This window comes from Euprymna scolopes, chromosome 15 (genome assembly GCF_053919585.1).
Source record: "Euprymna scolopes isolate OS-2025 chromosome 15, ASM5391958v1, whole genome shotgun sequence".
NCBI lineage: Eukaryota > Metazoa > Mollusca > Cephalopoda > Sepiida > Sepiolidae > Euprymna > Euprymna scolopes.
In genome coordinates, this window is record NC_136496.1 from 12,137,489 (window position 1) to 12,157,757 (window position 20,269).

A 20,269-nucleotide genomic window follows, 5' to 3' on the forward strand; every position below is an offset into this window, starting at 1 on the left:
TTGGCTATTTACATATGCGTTATGTAGCTGTTGCTGCTGCTGCTGCTGCTGCTGCTATCAGCGTTAGCGGTTTAGTTACACTAACTTCAATCCACAAAACGCGCTTGATGACAAAAACAGACATACTTCCTTCTCATCTGAATTTAAAAAAAAACCTTCAAATATCGATACATGCAAATTAATAAGATAAGAAAACTTAAAGAAACAGCTCACATGCTCGGACATAACAACCTACTGAGCAAACCAAGCATAGAGCTGAATGCAATTTTGACACCTCTGATAGAGAGAAAAAACCTTGAATAACAACAGGTTTAACATTAACAAAAACCAGCTAACAATTGTCCTAGTGACATATGGTCGAGTGGTCCTAGACGTTGTATCAAATTTTACAGTTACCCAAAGGTGCTGAGTTTAATCCTGAACGAAGGCAGTAAAAAAGTAACGTTCAAAACAGAGAATCAGCAACTATGTCTCAGAGCCTAGTTGGAGTCCGAACACGGTACCTCCGTAATAATAATAAAGGGTTGGGTTCGAGACTCCTAACAAAACACCTGATGAAGGCCGGAGGGTAAAACGGCCGAAACGTTGTGACTATAACAACCAAGATGAGGAAGTCAGTCTGACAATCGCAATCAATGCAAATTAACAACAATACAATTTCTTTTTATTCTGGTTTCATTTCTATCTCCTAACACATGCACGTCCGATCAGATTGAGTTGCGTTTCTTCTTGGGGTTACATCTTTGATAACTGTTTGGCGTCGGTTTCTGATTATCTAGATTTGATTACATGATTTGAACGTATGTCGCCCGCCCTTCGAATCTCTCTATAACACCGATTCGTAATTTAAAATGAGGCCAATGTTTGTTATTGTCATCGACTGTTATGTTTTGTAAATTCTTTTATCTGTCAAATGTTTATTTATTTGTTTCAAAACTGTATATTCTAAACTTCCTTAAGCTTAGCTGGGTAAATTGCATAATTTACTAGTTTACCTTCCCTCTCGCTACCGAAGGGCCCCAATTTGTTAAACTTAATTTTGCTATTGATAGTTCAATGCATTATTAAATCCCATTTGATATATACTAATATGAAAGACGTTTGTCCGTCTGTATGCATGAACACTAATTACATAAAGGTTATAAAGGTAAAAAAAAGAATGCAATTTTAATTTGCTTAATTAGCCGTAAGTTGCAATTCACTACGCACGTGATTAACCTTTTACTAAGTTTTTTTTTCTATCGCCCTCTTCCGTTTCATTCAACCATTTTCTAACAATGTGTAATGTCTCTGTATGCATTTAGAAAAAGAGTGACGCTCTCTTTTCTATTAACACACATAGTGTAATCGTGCGCACAATATATATATATATATATATATATATATATATATATATATATCATCTGCATACAGTACTGTTTCGCTGTTTCACAGCTTATTAGTGCGGCTAGACAAGCAACTACATCAAGCCAGTCGGCAACGACAATGGGAGCTTCTAACCGTTGCGCTATACGGCTGCTGCGAATTAACAATGTTTTGACATAGTCATAGTACCTGATGCTAATTTGTATATCACTTTCCAAATGCTCAAGGGAGCATTATAGTCATCCACATACAGTACTGTTTCGCTGTTTCACTACTCATCAGTGCGGATATACAAGCAACTACCTCAAGCCAGGATCGAAACCCGGTCACCCAAACGACAGTCGGAACTCCTAACCATTGCGCTATACAGCTGCTGCTAAGCGGAACGTGAATTAACAATGTTTTGTCCAAAGTACCTAAGCCTAATTTGTTTACACAAACAGCATCGCTTCATGCGCTAATGGTAATTTGTATATCACTTCCTAAATGCTCAACCTAAGATTGGGGGTATTATAGTCATCCACATACAGTACTGTTTCGCTGTTTCACAACTCATCAGTGCGGCTAGACAATTAATCGTATACTTCGGCAGTATTCTTTCATTTATAAAGATCTGGTTGAATATCAGCATTAAGTGCTGAATATTCTTCTCTTTTTTTTTCTTCACTTTTTTACTATGGCGGGCTAATTTTCTAGTGTTTTTGGCGAAAGAGTAGAAAAAAATCCACCAACGTACACATGTTTTCAACACACATGGTCGTCTTCAAATACTGTGGTATATTTTATAGGCGCATCATTTGATCAGTTTATTCAGTAATGAACATTCACTATACCACAGTACCTGAAGACGACCCATGTGAGTTGAAATACACATAGTGTAATCGTGCGCACACTAAAAACGCATGTCAATTAGTATGTTTAGCGAATTTCTCTACTCTTTCGCCGAAAACGCGAGAAAGTTAGGCCGCCATATCGAAAAACGGACAGAAAAAGAATATGCAGAGTGTAGCGCTTATATTAAACCAAACCTGTATAAATAAATAAATATGCATACACACACACACACACACACACACACACGCACATATATATATATATATATATATATATATATATATATATATATATATATATATATATATATATAAAATATATATATATATAGAGAGAGAGAGATAGAGAGAGAGAGAGAGAGAGAGAGGGGGGGAAGACAGACAGACAGACAGACAGGGACGTGCGATGTTTATCCATTCTTTTATTTTTACTTGTCTCTCCAGGGGAGTAAAAATAAACACAAGGTCGGTTTTAATGTGAGCACATCCAGACTCTCAAAAAAGGGGCAGTCCGGATGAAGAGAGTAACAAATATTCTAATCAGAGAGCAGCTGTTTTTCATTTATGCATACATTTCATGCGCCGGTGCTCGCCGCCCACACATATCTGAGTATCTGAACGTAATAAGCAATAGTTCGTTGTTGACACACAAGTCTGCAATTCTGACCTCATTACATAGACACCTTGTCATCTAAGCTTTCCTAGTTTGACCTAATAATGTGGCATAATACAAAGATTCCCATGTAAACATTACTATTGGCGACATAAATAAAGTCTTAAAGAAATACACTTGTAAAAACCTAAAAGTAGTAAAAAGCTAAACGTTTTAACGTTTTAAAAACTGTCAATAGTTTTAGCCCGTTGACTTAGAATATATGCTTTATGCGAAATTGATTCTTGAATATGGTTAAATTTCTGTTCATTTTTGCGTTAACTACAAATCTATATTATCCTATTAATTAATAACTGTTCATTAAACAGATACCATAATACTAAGTTCGATGTACCTTATCATAATAAAGTTTCGTGCAAAATTTAAGCCAGATCGGCGCAGTAGTTTCCGAGAAAACCTTTAGAGTAAATGTAGTATTGTGGTAACTAATCTATATTAATTTTAACTTTGCGTCGAACGGGTAGTATCATACTTAATCACTGCACCTTATGATAACAAAGATTCATATAAAACTTCAGCTAGATCAGTTCTGTAGTTTGGGAAAAAGTAAAACGAACAGAAAGACAAACAAACAGACTAACAAACATATAGAAAATTATCCAAGTTGACAAGAAAGTTTTTGCGTCGTTTTTGCTTCTAAATTTATATAAATATAGCTCGGTCCAAACAAACATTTATTGGTCGAAATAAGCACGAGCAGAATCAACACACTTTTGCCAACGCAAAACAAGTGTATTTATGCCAGTAACGTAAAAAAAAAAAGTCTTGCGTTCTGGGGGCGATGAAGTCGCTGAAGGCGTTTTTGATATTGCTTAGGCTTTTGAAACATTTCTCACAAAGAAAATTGTCGAAATGAATGAAAAAGTAGTAGTTGGTAGGTGAGATTTCTGGAGAGTATTGCGGGTGAGGCAGAATTTTGTAACTCAATTCGTTCAAGGTCGGTTTAGCAACATGTAGTGAGATATTGTCGTGGGGAGAATTGGGTGTTTCTGTTGACCAATACTAGGTGTTGTTGTCGAAGTGTCATCCATTTGTTGACAGTACTTCTTTGCCGCAATGGTTTCACCTACATAAAAAAAAAAATGAAAGGAATGAAACCGGTCGCAGACCCCCAAACAGTCAGCATGACCTTCTTTTGGTGCAACTATGGCTTCAGGAAGTGTTTTGGAGCTTCGTCGGTATCTAATCATTAAGAAAAAAAAACCACTTTTCATCGCCAGTCACAATCCGATCGAGAAACGGGTCGTTCTTGTTGCGTAAAAGTAAGAAAGATAACACTTCATAACGGCGTTTCTTTTGGTTGTCGTTCAATTCGTGAGTCAGCCATTTATAACTTTTTGCCTTTGCAATCACTCTCAGATGGTTGGAAATCGTCGTATACGATACGTTTAATTCAGAAGCAAGTTCTTGAACAGTTGTGCGTGAGTTGGCTTCGGCTAAGGCTTTTGCTTGATCGTTGGCAACATCCGTTGGCCGATCAGTATACTCATCATCTTCAATACTCTCGTCGCCGCCACAAAATTTCTTAAACTACCATTGTGCTGTGCGTTCAGTAATGGTTTCTGGACCAAACGCTCCGATGATATCACGAGCTGTTTCAGCAACTTTTCGGCCTAGCTTGAATTGAAATAAGAAAATTGTGCGAATTTGTTGATTGTTTTTTTTTACTATCGTGTATTCGACATTTTGATAGGAAGACATTATTGTTATAAAATGATTGTCATTTAAACGATTAGATAGAGCGAAACACACTTTTTAAAATGATATATAATGTAAAGGTATTAGAACGAAAACTTATTTGACGATGCATCATTTGAAATCAAAAATTCCACAAGAATTTTCTTCCCGACCTAATATTTTCTTTGCCTACTTATTTGTGATCTATTTGCGTTAAAAATAATATTTAATAGAAATTATTGATATATTAAGTTCCATACTTATTAGTAGTGAGTAAAGTAATAAGGTAACCAACAACTTATTTACTTTACTTACAGCCAGTAATTATGGAACATGAAAATGCTTATAACTTCTATTATTTTGTCATTTAGTCCTCACATTCCATGAACAATGTTTCTGACAAAGCGGGAACAATTGGTGTTTTCTTGGTTGGAATCTATCCATCAAACACTTATAATTAGCTATTTGCTTGACCTCGTAGTATTTTAGCTCCTTACATCAAATGGCTTCATGCCTTGCCTGAAACGATATATATATATATATATATATATATATATATATATATATATATATATGTGTGTGTGTATATATATATATATATATATATATATATATATATATATATATAGTAAACATTTTTGTTGAAGCACAAATAGGGCACAAATGTGTAGGTAACCAAAATAAAGTATTTTAAACAAATTCATTAACTGTATTTCCTTTAAAATAAGTCACGCCGCAAATAGTATCATTTATCGGCTATCTATCTACTATTAAAAAAAAAATGTCTTCTTTTGTGTGTGCGTGTGCGTGTGCGTGTGTGTGTGTGTGTGTGTGTGTGTGTGTGTGTGTGTGTGTGTGTGTGTGTGTGTGTGTGCGCGCGCGCGCGTGTGTGTGTGCGTGCGTACGTGTGTATGTGTACGTGCGTGCGTGTGCGTGTGTGGGCAGCTGACAGTAGTGTCTTTAGTAAAATATATAAAAGTAAAATAGAATTGCTAACAAGCGAATTCGTATGTTCTACCTCAATTCCACAAGATACGCCACCCGTAACGATTTCGGTGACCTAATTGATTGGGAGATCTGTTACCATTTTCCGCGTTAGAAATCATAATGTCGTTTTCTTTTTCTTTTCCTTTTTTTTTTCTTTTTTTTTCTGTTTTTTTTTTTTTTTTTTTTTTTTTAGGAGGAGGGCTATCTTAATCGAAAATTAGTCTGAAGAAATTATAACTGGATAAATTTGTGAATATTGATGACTGAATGTTGCGTCTTTTTTTTTGGGGGGGGGGTTTAATGCAGATCACCACACCACAGACAATGTCTTCCTTAAAGAAATAGAAAGGATATCAACATTTGTCGTGTATGATATGCTTCGGCGTAACTGATTTAGCGTTGTGATCGGTTTGGCCGATTCGGCGTGTGGTCGATTCAACGTGTGGCCGATTTGGCGTGTGGCGGAACCGGGGGGGGGGGCTTATTAGGCGTGTGGATTATTCGGCGTGTTGCTGATTCATCACGGGGACAAGTCGGCGTCAAATTAGCGCTTCTCGTCATTATTGTCAAAGTTTATATATATATATTCTAAAAATAAATTTAAAAAATGAAGATATTTTTCTTTGGAATAAAACTGAAATCAAAATTATTTCATGGAAAAATAATTAATTTGATTTAAAAAAAAAAAAACTTAAAATAATCATGTTTATTTAAAACATAAGACAAAAACAAACAACACACAGTCGTCAACAACGAAATTATATTTTCATATTGTTTTCCTTAATACAAAATAACAATCTTAAAAATATTTTGAAGTTTTTAATCCTTAAAAATTAATTATAAAATAATTAACAAAAAAAGTTTTGAAAAAGATGATATTTTCTTAAAAACAGTTAAATTGATATAAGCATTAAAAACTTCGAACCGTGTTTATTTAAAACACAACACAAAAAAACATGTTTTTTTTCTTTAAAAAACAGCCAAATTGATATAATCATTAAAAAGCTCGAACCATGTTTATTTAAAACACAACATAAAAAACATGATATTTTCTTTAAAAAACAGTCAAATTGAATAATCAATAAAAAAAAGTTCGAAACGTGCTTATTTAAAACACAACACAAAAAACATGAATTTTTTTTCTTTAAAAAACAGTTAAATTGATATAAGCATTAAAAAATTCGAACCGTCTTTATTTAAAACACAACATTAAAAAACATGACTTTTTTCTTTAAAAAAAAGTTAAATTGATATAAGCATTAAAAAATTCGAACCGTGTTTATTGAAAATACAACACAAAAAACATGATGTTTTCTTTAAAAACGGTTAAATTGATATAAGCATTAAAAAGTTCGAACCGTGTTTATTTAAAATACAACACAAAAAACATGAGTTTGTCTTTAAAAAAAACAGTTTAATTGATATAAGCATTAGAAAGTTCGAACCGTTTTTGTATAAAGCACAACACAAAAAACATGATTTTGTTTTTTAAAAAACAATTAAATTGATATAATTATTAAAAAGTTCGAAACGTGTTTATTTAAAACACAAAGCAAAAAGAACATATTTTTTTTAAATAGTTAAATTGATATAAGCACTAAAAAAGTTCGAACCGTCTTTATTTAAAACACAACATAAAAAACATGATTTTTTCTTTAAAAAACTGTCAAATTGATATAAGCATTAAAAGGTTCGAACCGTGTTTGTTTAAAACACAACACAAAAAAACATGAGTTTTTCTTTAAAAAAACAATTAAATTGATATAAGCATTAAAAAAGTTCGAACCGTGTTTATTCAAAATACAACACAAAAAACATGATTTTTTTTTAAACAGTCAAATTGATATAAGCATTAAAAAGTTCGAACCGTGTTTATTTAAAACACAACATAAAAAAAACATGATTTTTTTAATGGAACACAACAACGAAAAAGACAAAATATATGTATTATGTTTATGGTCTCAATATCTGTGGATACAAAATACTTTGAGATGTCCCTTTTTCTGTGCAAATTTAATACTTTTAGATTAAATATCCGACAGGAAACTCTATTCCTCGTGTTAACTATTACAATCCAAGAGTTTTACGTATTTGTTTTAAGGTTTCGACCGTTGGTGTACTTTTTTTTTTACTTTTTAATATCACAGATGGAACGTTCCTCCTTTTTTTTCTTTTTAAATGGGCGTGCATTTTCTTTTGCGTCGAATTTGGCCTTCATTTTACTGCATCTGCTTAATCCAGCTGTAAAAACCGAAAAAGCCCAATTTTAGCAATCGACGTTGAAAAGGTCTTCACAATATCCAAAGAAAGCGTTGAACGTTTTGTCTTGGTCGCGAATGTAGGTACGGATCTCCATCGTGTTCCATATAGTGTTCTGCGAAAATACTTTGTTTCTTTTAATAAGTATTTTAATGTTCAGGTTTCTAATTTTTTATTTTTCTGTAGTTGTTCTTCTATTTATTTTTTTGTTGTTGTAGTAGTAGTAGTAGTAGTTTATTGCTTGTTTTTTGTCAACTTTTTGTCAGTTTTTCTGTCCTCGTTGGATCAGTTGTTTTTATAGTTCTTGTTTTTTCCAAGTGGTCAATTCGAGCTTTCTTCATCTAAAGCATAATGGTCTTGAAATCATCCGTCCGTAGATTTTTATTTTTACAAAAACGAACTTTATTTATTTGGAACATTTTTTCCTTGATTTTTAATAGCTGCTGTTATTTTATTAGTTACAGTTTAATACTATTCGTTGAACAAAATTTACGTCCTTTTTCTCTAAAATGAACTAAAAACCTCATTCTTTTATATTATTTTATTTTTAATTTTTTTTATCTTATGTGTTGTGTATTTGATTTGATTTTTACGTACCCGTTTTTATGTGTCCACGGGACTTTTTCAAATTGCAATTTTTGTGAAATTCGTTCTTCCCCATTTTATTAGACTTGGTATTCTTAAAAGCAATATTTCCTGCCGAGGTATTTAGTTATTCATAACTAATTAACCAAAACATTATCATGATCATGTAGCGACATTAAAATGTTTATGTAAACAACAATAAAAAAAATTATATATGTATTATATTATTTTATGTATCTACATAAAATTTTATTTATCTATTTTCGGTATTTACTTTGACAGTGCTCAATACGTATTTAGAGCTAGGTACTAAATTTTAAAAATATATATGACAATTTAGCTGTACATAATTTTCTGTATTTTATCCTCGTGATAAAGAGTTTGTTTTGTTAACGTCATTCAAAGGCACTTAGACAACACCACATAACGAAACAATTATATTATTTTGTGATCGATTTCACTTCTCACAGTCTTAAAGATATTCACTCCATCTCATTATCTAATATGGGCTCCAATTTATAACATCTTTTGTACAAAATGTTGGATATATAGGCGAAAAAAAAAATAGATTTAAAATTAATAACCAGAAATTTGCTTTTTTTTTTCGCCCCAAACAAGATAAGTGCCACTTTGAAGTAGGGGGCTACTATCGAGAACAATTTGCGGGAGCATTATGAAGGAAGATGAGTAGAAAGATGTTTGTTCACATTGCACTTGAATTTCTGCACATCAGTACAGTTGGGAAAGCAGTATCCCGGAAGGGAGTTCCAAAGACTTGCAGTTCTGGGGAAGAAACTATTGGAGTAAAAGGCTTTCTTACACCTAGGGATCTCTACTGTGAAGAGGTGGGACTTAGTTGCTTGTCGAGTTTGTCGGGGGTGGTCACGTCGAGGAGGTACAAGTGCTTGCAGTTCGTCAGAGCAGCCACCATTAAAGTATTAGTAGAACAGGCAGAGGGATACAACATTTCGTCGATGGGACAGAGGCTGAAGCTTAGATGACAGTTCAGGACCTATCATTTTGGCGACTCTCTTTTGAACCCTGTCCAGGAATGAGAGACCAGTAGCAGATGCACCAGCCCAAATGTGATAGCAATAATCCATACATGGGCGAATGGTGGCCTTATAGAGGTACAGGATACTTTCAGGCGTAAGTAATTTTCTGGCATGGTAGAGAGAGCCCACCTTCTTTGCAGCAGCCTTGGCAATGCTCTCAATATATATATTCCAGGTCATGTCCCCTGTAAACGTTAGGCCGAGGAGTTTAAAGAAAGTACTTTTAGGCAGTGTATTCTTAGCCATTGCTATTGGTGGTAGAAAAGGTGTCTTGTAGTTATTGAAATAAACAAGCTTAGTCTTGGCAGCCTTGAATGTGATCATCCATTTATTAATCAAAACAGATCACATGATTAAATGGCGAATATTTAGGCGAGACAAAATATTAAAAACTATAACAGTGCGTAAAACTTCCACAGAATGAGAAATATTAGATTGACAAGAAAGTTTATGCAGTTTTTAAACTTTTAGATTCAGATGAACATATTTCGGTTAAAATAAAAAATTATTGATCGAAATAAGCACCATCAGAATGAACACTTTTGCCAATTCAAAGCAACTGTGGTTATACCAGTTACCTAAAAATCTTGCATACTAATACTGGGTGTTGTTGTCGAAGTTTCTGATGCATTTCATCCATTTGTTGACAGTACTTCCACACCGTAATGGTTTCGCATGCATTCAAAAAACTGTAACTAATGAGACTAGTTGCAAACCACCAGTCAGCTTGACCTTCTTTTGGTGCAACTCTAGCTTCGAGAAATTTTGTGGAGCTTCGTTGCTGTCTAACCACAGAGCTGAGTGTCGCTGGTTGTCGTAAAGAACTCACTTTTCATCACAAGTCACGACCCGATCGAAAAACGGGTCGTTCTTGTTGCGTAAAAGAAGGGAAGATGACACTTCATAACTGCGTTTCTTTTGGTTGTTTTTAAAGTCGTGAGACACCATTAATCAAGTTTTTGTTGTTTTTGCAATCTCTCTTAAGTGGTTGGAAATCGTTGTATACGTTACGTCTAATTCAGAAGCAAGTTCCCGAACAGTTGTGCGTGGATTTATTTCCACTAAGGCTCTTAATTGATTATTCTCAACATCTGATGGCCGACCACTATGCTCATCCTCTTTAAGACTCCGTCACTGCAATTTCTTAAACCATCATTGTGATGTGCGTTCAGTAGTGGTTTCTAAGTCAAACGCTTCGTTGATATCGCGAACTGTTTCCGCAACTTTTCGGCCTAGCTTGAATTGAAATAAGAAATTTTTTTTATTATTATTACATTTTCACCCCAAACAATGCAAATTGCCACTTTGGTGTAGGGGGCTACTATCAGGGGCAACTACTGGGGTACTATGTAGGGATTTGGGCAGCAAGGTGTCGGTTCACGTTACACTTGAACTTCTACACGTCAGTACTGTTGGGGAAGCAGGGGCCTGGAATGGAATTCCAGAGTCTAGCGGTTCTGGGGAAGAAACTATTGGAGTAAAAAGATCTTTTACATCTAGGGATCTCTACAGTGTGGGGGTGATTTGCTTTTTTCCATCTTGTATTTAACAGACTGAAAAGGAAACAGAGCTGTTTTAAGACGATTGTGATTTAAACGATTAGATAAGCCGGAAAATGCTCTTTTAAATGATATGTAAAATAAAGGTATTATAACGAAAACTCTTTTGAAAATACATCGTTTGAAATACAAAATTAAAAATCCTGCAAGAACTTTCTTCACAACCTAATATTTTTAATCAACAAATATGTCTACATTATGCTGTTACTCATAGATATCCAGAAAGTAATATTGTGCTAGCTAGTTCAATACAAATAATAAAATAATATTGTAAGAGACAATCTTCAATTTATTACTTTAGTCTAACACGTTTCGACAGACAATGTCCTTTTTTTTACGAAACATTTTGATTGTTTCTTTTTTCGGTCAAGAAGAACCGCTGCATGTCGAAATTACTACAAGTTCTTTTCTTACACGATTACAACAATGATTATATAATAGTATGATTATATTTGAAAACGAAGCTACATCAAAGGGAGGTCACTTTCATATTCTTGTAGAACTGAAGTCGTTTAAGAAAACTTATTCCAGATCTTTTCTTTTAATTTAGAAACATTCAATAGTTGTGTTTTATTTAAGAATACAAGTACAAACGTACACTTAGTTTAACAAAAATTGTTTAGATTTTTTTTATATCTAACGGTGATGTGCTCCCTCAAAGTTGGAAAATTCTATTCATAAACGCTGCTGATACGAACTGACGAATCAAATTAATTCACGTTCTGCTATCAACCAATCAGAAAACAGAATTGCTCCATAAAAAATTAAATTGTTTTAGCATTCCAGCACATAATTTTTTCGTGGCATCAAAAGAAGGATCTTTTGTACCTTGTCTGCAAAGTTATAAATCCCAGAACCTGTCTAGAATTCTTCATCTCCAGGACTTGTATAGAATAACTACCCATCAGAATCTCTTCTGAAATTAAACATTGCTTCCAATTCAAGAGGTTATGGGGCCAGTACACTTCTAATTAAAGAAAAATATAACGATGTGAATTAGGATGAGATACAAATGTTTGTTTTTTAAATTAATTTTTTACTTAAATATAACGAAAATTTAAATTAATGGTTCAATTCTATCTGAATCTATCAGCAACAAATCTAATATATATAAATTACAATAGTTCAAAATGGACAAATAATTTTCATGATTTATCCCAGGGTTTGACACCTCTTGTTGCCGATAATTTTTGGTGTGTCATTTTTTTTTTAAATATGCATCTGTCATGCTGAAATTTGTGTGCAGTTTCGGGTCTTTTCAGAGATAACAAGTAATGATCTGCTAATGTAGGTCCTATTTACAATGCCTCCCCACGGGACAGAGTTAGACACCAGGGTCGTTTTTTAATGTGGAGAAAAGGAACAAAAATAAAAACTGTCTCAGTCGTGAAGGATTTCTCCTTCACTGACAGAGAACAAGAAATTGAAGTGTAGCATCTGAAGAACAGATCCTACACTTTGATCTTGACTCGAAGGCCATCTGCTAATGTAGTTTAAAAAAAAGCAAAAAGACCAACATTATAAAATTATACAAATACAGATCAGATCTGAACACCGAATACGTTTTGCAGTCTAAGAAAGATCTCGTTTTGCTCTGAATATTTTATTGGTTGATAGAATTATTTGTGATTGATGATAACAAGATGGACGTGCGTACGTTAATATTGATAAAAAAAATAGATGTACTCTTTACCATTTGGGAGAAAGCTCTCACGCAGACCGTCTTATACGTTAAGAGGAAGAAACGAAAAAGTTCCAGTTTTTCATAAAAAGTTTCATATCCATTCATTTTTTTTTTTTTAATACAGTTTATAGTAAAGGAATCATTCGAAATCTATAAAGTTGTTTTGTTTTTGTTTTTTTGCATTAATATTCATATTAACCCCCGTTTTTTTTTCTATTTATTGAAAAAGAAAATACAATTTTGTAATATATAGATGGTGAAATTGCTTTCATCTGCTTTCATCTGCAAAAGATCTAGCTAATTTGCATATTCTTTTAAACATTCATTTTAATTAATTCCCTATTAGTTTTTTTTAGATCTTCTTACGGGATAATCATTTTTAGTTAACTATTACGTGTAATTATATTCATACAGACAATCTACATGATTTATACTTGCGCAATATTTGCGTAAAAAGGTTATAGCAAACACAAAACTCTTTCTATATATATTTATGTATGCGTATATGCATATTTGTTTTTAAAAAAATTGCCTACCAAACTCCTCTGTCAGCTTTTGCTCTACAGCCATAAAACTTCATATATATAAGGCATTCGAACCCATGTGAAACTTAATATTTGTGTTTTAGCCGAGAAAATCGGCCCAAAATTGTGAAAATTAAAATATGGAATTTGCCAGGTGAGGCCAAACGACGGCATTACGAATATGCATGCGTAACATAATAGCTATTGATTCATGTTTTAATTTTTTAGCCTTGCAGCAAACATGTCTTCATAGCTCAGGCATTAACATCAAAGGAAAAAGTAAATCGTAAGCTAAACGTTTTGATTTCGATTTTCGGTGGTCGCGCACGAGTCATTTTTTTTTTTTTAACTTTTTGAATCATTACTACATATTTGGTCAAATAATGAATACGAAATCTGCATTAATCAAAATATCAGAATTAAGCGTATTTTACGCCCGGGCAATGCCGGGCGGCCTGCTAGTATTACAAAGAAACTAAAACACCTGCAAAATACGTGCTTTTGTATGTTCTATTTTTTTATTTATCAAGTCACAATTTTCTTAAATATTGGCTTCATGCGGGACTCATTTATTAAGCTTTTTTTGGTTGCCAATTTGTTTGAGATAATCTGACACTTAAAAAAAAATATGAGGCAACATCCGACCGGTGTTTTATTTCCTGTAATGAATTAAAAAAAATGTCTGATTTATTAGTGCTGAATCTTGCAGAATCCTTTTTGCAAAATCTTATGGCTCCGGGAATGCTGATTGATAAATGCTGGTCTACTACAGAGTGGAACGATAAAAGTGTCGCCCTAAAAAAACAACGTTACAGCTTTATTTTTAAACTTTTATTTAAAAAAATCAATACACAGGTAACTTGATTATGTAGTAGATCTGACATCTATTCTATGTAGCTGCTTTCAGCCTCAATCGCTACCTCGATACAAGTACGGAACTGGAAGCATGCCTTTTCCACAAGCGCCAGCGGGAGCTTGGCGAATACTCGACAGATGTCGGTGATCAGGCTGACTTTGGTGTTGTGGGAGGTCATATTTGGTGATGTTCTAGACGCATGATCAAACGAAGTTGTCCAGAAAGCTTAGGTCGAAGGGAGAAGGGGGAGGAGGGGTCCAGTGAGAGAATGGTACAAACTCGTAGCACTCATTATAAAGCCTAACCTAGGTCTCTTTGGACTTGTGGGTCGGCGCCAAATCCTGGTGCCAGGGTCTACCGGCGACCACCTGGTTGCACCAAGGGATCACCACACTCTTTAGCACAGGCAGATACATTTTGGTGTTGACTTTCAAGCTTGGTTGAATACCAGTCTTTACGAGCTGGAAGAGAGAAGTGGAAGGAGGGAAATGGAAAGGAGGAGAGGGAAAGGAGAAGGTATATGGCGGGGTTGTATTTAAAGATTTATTGTATCTGTTTATTTATCATGTTTCGGTTGACGATTGACACGCGGTCTTGATCACGTATTGCTTTCGTCTTTTCATTCACGTTCTTTATTACTGAGCGTGGCTTTTGTAAATATTAGACCGTGTCACTAAAAATCACGTGACCTGCTAACGTCACAGATGAAGTCCAACGACCACGGTTCCATGGTACTGACTATTATGAAGAATTAAAATGGAATAAGATATTTTAGAATCATTTTTCCTGACAATACAGCAAATATAGTCAAATTATTTTCCTTTTATCTGCTCAGTCCATCAAGCCCAATGTTGAAGAACAGATTTTTTATGCAGGAGTCACCACTTATCAAGACCCGAAGGCCACTCGAGGATAAGGGTTAATGAATGTAATGTGGTAGTGTAGTAATCGTTAATGGTGTAGATTTTGGATTATTTAAGGGGACGACTCAACAAGAATTTGTTCTCATTAGACTTGAAGATGACCACATTGTAATCAGCTGGGAAACAGGCCAAGCGGACAGTTTTAGGAAAAGCTTTGTTCATTGAATCTGTGTTTAGATGTAGGCACAGCTAGAAAGTGTAGGAAACTGTTGATAGCTGTTGTGACGTGGCGAGTGTTTTTGTGATTTTTTTTTTACAAGGGTGTCACCACTTATCAAGGCCCAGCGGCCACTCGAGGATAAGGGTTAATAGGTATACATTAGTCATTGCGATTTTAGCATAGTAAACCGTGGGAATTTTGAAACTTGGATTACTTAGGGGGACGATTCAATTAGAACTTGTTCACATTGGACTTTTTCTTTTTTTTCATAGGTATCAACTCATTATCAAGGCCAAGAGGCCACTCAAGGATAAGGGTTAAAGAGTGTACAGTAGAAATTGGACAATATAGTAATCATTAGTAATGAAAATTTGTTAAATTTGATAACTTATATGGAACGGCTCATCAAGAACTTATTTACGTTAGACTTGAAGACAACCATATTGTAGTCAGCCGGAAAGCAGGAAAACGGAAGACAATTCCACAGGCGTTCAGATCAAAGAAAGAAGCTTTGTTCATGGAATCTACGTTTAGGTTTAGGCACAGATAAAGAGTGGGGGGAATTATTGATAGTGTTTACAGCTAGACGAGTGTTTCTTGGTTGGTTGGATCTCAGACGATCACTTGTCATGCGTGTCCTTTATTTTAATCATTACAAATGGCCCTCGGATGATTTCGTCAGCATCTAATAAAACCAGACTCTTAGTCAAGAACTTGGCATAAAAATCTCCCTAATTTCCTCCAAAAACTAAAAATAATCTGAGCGACATTCACATATATGCCCGTAATATTACCAAACTTATCAAGAACCTTGATACAAGCAAAATAATTGGAGCTGACAATATCCCAGCCATTAGTATTCCGATAATCAAAATTCTGCAACCGGAACTAACTCACATTCTGGCAAAGCTGTTTAAATGCTGCCTAAAGAGTAAATGCTTCCAAACACTTTGGAAAACCTCATTAGCTTGTTAAGTATTTAAAATTATTCAAGATTCGTCTTGTGCATCTCAATACAGACCAATTAGTCTTCTATGTGTCATGAGTAAGTTGCTTGAATCCATGCTAGAGAAGTTGTCAATCATCTCAGCAAAACAACCTATTCAGTGACAAGCATTAAGGTTTTCGTCTCGAAGATTTACAACTGATGTACTGACTGTAATTTCACACAGAATCAGTTAATCTATCGGCTGGGGTTTGCTTTTTAGAGCAATGGCTCTTGACATATCAAAGACATTTGATGGAGTTTGGTATAAAGATGCAAGTTTCGCAAGATTTTCAGCTATTGAATATCTGGAAAAGTCTTCTCAATCATCGAATCCTTTCTTTCTGATAGGTTTATACCAGTAGTCGCCTATGGGAAAGTCCGAAGCTCAAAGTATCAACGCTAGTCTCGGACATCCATTCTGGTCCCAACTCTCTTCCTTAGCTTCATCAATGATCTCCCAAATCACATTTAATTTGTCGACATATACGCAGACGACATTACTATCTATGGTAATACTTCAAAGGCAAACCACGACCAAGATTTCTATGAGTCTCACTCTCCTCTGACCTTGAGCACGTGGTGCAATGGGGAAAAGGGTGGCTGGTTAATTTTAATGCATCTAAAACCAAGTTTCTATTTTTCACCACAAACGCTCTGATCCTCACCTGGCCTCAATTGGTATGAATGACCATCGTCTTGAAATGATACACTGCTTCGACAAGCTTCTGAGTCTGACCTTTACTCTTTACCCAAAATGGAAAACTTACATCCAATCTGTTGCCAAAGTAGTTGAAAAGTAGTTTAATCATCTCCCAAATCACATTTAATTAATACCAGAAGGTATCTTACTCTCACTCGCCCTCTCACTCTCCATGCAGTTCTCTACCTGTATAAGAGTCAAATATGTCCTAATATGAAGTGCTGCTGCTATGAAGGAGCTGCTCATAACCACCTATCGTCTCTTTGCAGGGTTCAAAACCGGCGTCCAAAGCTGGTAGGTAATGCCTTTTTCCTTCCCTACAACCTTGCTCACAGAAATTCCGTTGCAAATCTATTTCTGGTCTATCGTTACTTTTATGGCAGATGCTCGTCTGAGGTCCAATTTATAATCCCCCCTTCAGAACTTTTACAACAAGCACTTGTCTTGCTACAATTATCGGCAATTTTCTTAATCTTCTCGTGCCTAAAAATAAACGCAAATTCCATGAACAAAGGTTCTTTCCTTAAACTGCCCTACCTATGAAACTCCCTTTCGTGGACCTATTTCTAGCTGGCTACAACATAGTCGCCTGTAATTCTTGTCCAGCCGTCCCCTTAAATAATCAAATTCTACCGATTTCCACCACAAACGATCACTATGCTGTTGTCTCAACGACAAGCTTACACTCATAAACCTTATCCTCGAGTGGACTTCGGGATTTGATAAGTGATGACTTCCTTGTCAAAAAAATGTATATTTTTTTTAAGGATCTAAAAAACCAAGAGTGAACTTTTTGTCAGAAAGTAGAAAATTATTTTTTTTTTAATTTTAATAATTTTTTCAGGAAATTTCTCCCAGACTATTTTCTTAATAATAAATAATGTTTTTCACAGTTCTGTTCATATATTTTTAAGAAATCTTTAATTTTCGATATCAGGATTCCATAAACAAAAACGTTTAATTTTGACTGTAAGTGTTTATTTCTTTCTTTTAAACTTATCTTCATCAATGATTTCCCAAATCACGTTTTAAGTTAATTCGTCGATATGTACACAGACGACACTACTATTTATGGCAATACTTCAAAGGTCAGCAACGACCAAGATTTCTCTGAGTCTCTCTCCTCTGACATTGAGCCTGTGGTACAATGGGGCAAAAAGTGGCTGGTTAATTTTAGTACATTCAAAACCCGGTTTCTGTTTTTCACCACCAACGCACTGTGAGAAATTTGTTTTTCAAAAGTAATGTTCACTTCGTTCAAAGAAATCATAATTTTGTAAACAACGTGCGAATTACAGCTGTTTATATTAAAATCTAAATAGTTCTGAATTTTTTTTAATCAACAAGTTTTGTAACGCAAAATACATTAATTTATCAGTTTTATGTGGTTATACACCTGAAAAAAATAACGTTATTATTTAGAAACCTATTTTCTGCTGAGAAAATAACACTATTTAGAAACCCATTTTTTTACTAAATTATCCCGCTATTTTTATCAAAATTTGGGTTTCAAAAAGTAGATAAAAAGTAGTAACTTTGTATTATTTCTTGGAATTTAAATGGTTTTCATTAAAACTTATTTATCATTCGCTTTTGTTTTAAAAAAAATATTTATCATTTGTTTTCATTAAAAATTATTTATCGTTCCCTTTCATTTTTAATAATATTTATCATTTGTTTTCATTTTTTAAAATCGTTATCATTAAAAATTATTTATTGTTCGCTTTCGTTTAAAAAAAAAATTTATCATTTTTTTGTTAAATATTCATTGTTCGCTTTCGTTTTAACAAATATTTATCATTTGTTTTCATTAAAAATGATTTATCTTTCGTTTTAATTCAAATAATATTTATTAATCGTTTTCATTAAAAATTATTTATCTTTCGTTTTCGGTTTTAAAAATATTTATTAATCGTTTACATAAAAAATTAAATATATTTTTTATTTTTTGAATCAACAAAACTTGAATATATTTTTTATATTTTGAATCAACAAGTTTTATAACACAAAACGAGTGGTTCAGTGGGGGAAGTCGTGGCTGATTACCTTTAATGCATCTAAAACCAAACTCCTATCTTTACATCATCAACGCTCTGATCCCCATCTGGCATCAATTGAAATGGATGGCTCTCGTCTAGGAGAAGCCCCATGTTTTGACAAACTTCTGGGCTTGACCTTCACTTCTGATCTGAAATGGAACACGTACATCAAGTCTGTTGCCAAGGTCGCTGGAAAGATGGTGGGATCCTTCTACCGCTCCGGAAGATATCTCACTACTGATGCAATTCTCTATCTATATAAAAGCCAAATACGTCCAAGGATGGAATACTGCTGCCATATCTGGGCAGGAGCTGCTAAAAACAGCCTATCCTGCCTTGACAGAGTACAAAATAGACTTTGTGGCTTAGTGGGGGTGCCCTTTTCTCTTCCCTGCAACCTCTCTCACACAGAAGAGACGTTGCAAGCCTATCTTTGTTTTATCGTTATTTCCATGGCAGGTGCTCGTCTGAGCTTCAATCTCTGGTCCCCCCTCGCCAATCTTTTACGGAAAACACCCGTCTAGCTGAATCCATTGTCAAAAACTTTCCCCACTCTTTATCTGTGCTTAAATCAAAACGTGGATTCCATGAACAAGGATTCTTTCTTAGAACTGTACGCCTGTGGAACTCTGTTCTGTCTGCCTGCTTCCCTCCTGACTACAACTTGGATGTCTTCAAGTCCAACGTAAACAAATTCCTGATGAACCGCCCCTTAAGTAGACACTCTAAATATCCACACTAACGTACTGTACTTACAATAACCTTTATCCCTGAGTGGCTTCCGGACCTTGATAAGTGGTGACCACCTTGTAAAAAAAATCATTAATTAATTAGTTTATGTGGTTATGCACCTGAAAAAATAACGTTAGTATTCAAAAATATATTTTCTGCTTAAAAAATAACATTATTTCGAAATTCATTTTTACTCATATTTTGATTTCAAAAAATAGATTTCTACGCTAGTAACTTTGTGTTCATATCATTTCTTTGAATTTAAACAGCTCTCATTAAAACTTATTTATCGTTCGCTTTTGTTTAAAAAATGTTTTGTTTTTTTTCTTTAAAACATCTTTATCGTTCGCTTTCATTTTAAAAAATATTTATCATTTGTTTTCATTAAGAATTATTGATCACTGAAAAATATTTATCGTTCGCTTTCGTTTTAAAATAATTATTTATCATTTGTTTTTATTAAAAATCATTAATCGTTCACTTTCGTTGTTAAAAATATTTATATTCGTTTCCATTAAAAATTATTCATCATTCACATTTGTTTTAAAATATATTTATCATTCGTTTCCATTAAAAATTATTCATCATTCACCTTTGTTTTAAAATATATTTATCATTCGTTTCCATTAAAAATTATTCATCATTCACCTTTATTTTAAAAATATTTATA

The 20,269-nt window shown here is 34.0% G+C and overlaps 1 protein-coding gene across 4 annotated transcripts in view; it reads left to right on the forward strand.

The window, feature by feature from the left end:
• Nucleotides 1-20,269, forward strand: part of LOC145293725 (proton channel OtopLc-like) — a 192,274-nt gene that overhangs the window by 85,848 nt on the left and 86,157 nt on the right. The gene's annotated exons all lie outside the window — the stretch shown is intronic.